At 45.1% G+C, this 809-nt stretch overlaps 1 long non-coding RNA gene across 1 annotated transcript; it reads left to right on the top strand.

The window, feature by feature from the left end:
• The first annotated feature begins 287 nt into the window (after positions 1-287).
• Positions 288-787, top strand: LOC111240190. The gene is made up of 3 exons (XR_002665917.1): positions 288-391; positions 475-618; positions 708-787. It is a non-coding gene; the product is annotated as an uncharacterized LOC111240190 (long non-coding RNA).
• Positions 788-809: the final 22 nt, after the last annotated feature.

An 809-nucleotide genomic window follows, 5' to 3' on the forward strand; every position in this document is an offset into this window, starting at 1 on the left:
AACGCCATCTTTTGTTATTGTTTTGATTGAGAGACCCCTTGAGGCAGAAGATACAGACTGTGGGTTTAACACAAACCTTTTAGTTCAAGACTTATTGAAACACAAATACTGACGCAGGGTATCTTAAAGGTTGCTCTTTCTTAATGAATTCTTTGGTTTTCTTAACTGTGTGAGAATATGATAATGTCATGCACCAATCATTCTCTCATTTCTTCTGTAGTAACAGTATTTGACTGATATGACACTTTGCAGTGAGTCCTTTCTCTTAACGTCTGTTTCTCAGCTGCAGAATGAGTTGGAGACTCAGCGGAGGGCCACAGAGTTTGCTCTTCGTAAGCGTAACCACCACGAGGAGCAGGCCCGAGATGAGCTGGAGTGGCAGATAAAAACAGTAAGACATCTAACATCTTCTAATGTCAGGTGTGTATCTTTTTACTGTGGCTTCTGACACACAGTGTTTCTAATCGTCTGCAGACTGAAGATGAAATGACAGAGATGGAGAGCGACATCCACGGACTGGATACAGATCTGCAGGCGAAGACGGCCGCCCTGAAACTGGCTCACACCAGACTGGAGAACAGGACCAACAGACCGGGCATGGACCTGTGCAGAGATGAGGTTCTGGAGCAGTGGAGGTGTTTTAATAGAAACTATAAGAAGCCTGGCCCTGGTCCTGATTGGTTCTCTTCTTTCCTGTTTGTTTGCAGGTTCAACACGGCCTCGTTACTGAAGTCAATCAGCTGGAGGCCACGATCCTGGCTCTGAAACAGAAGCTGTCTGAGGCTCAGTGAGTCTCAGTTTAGATAATA

This window comes from Seriola dumerili, unplaced genomic scaffold (genome assembly GCF_002260705.1).
Source record: "Seriola dumerili isolate Sdu_G_001 unplaced genomic scaffold, Sdu_1.0 BDQW01020436.1, whole genome shotgun sequence".
NCBI classification, from domain to species: domain Eukaryota; kingdom Metazoa; phylum Chordata; class Actinopteri; order Carangiformes; family Carangidae; genus Seriola; species Seriola dumerili.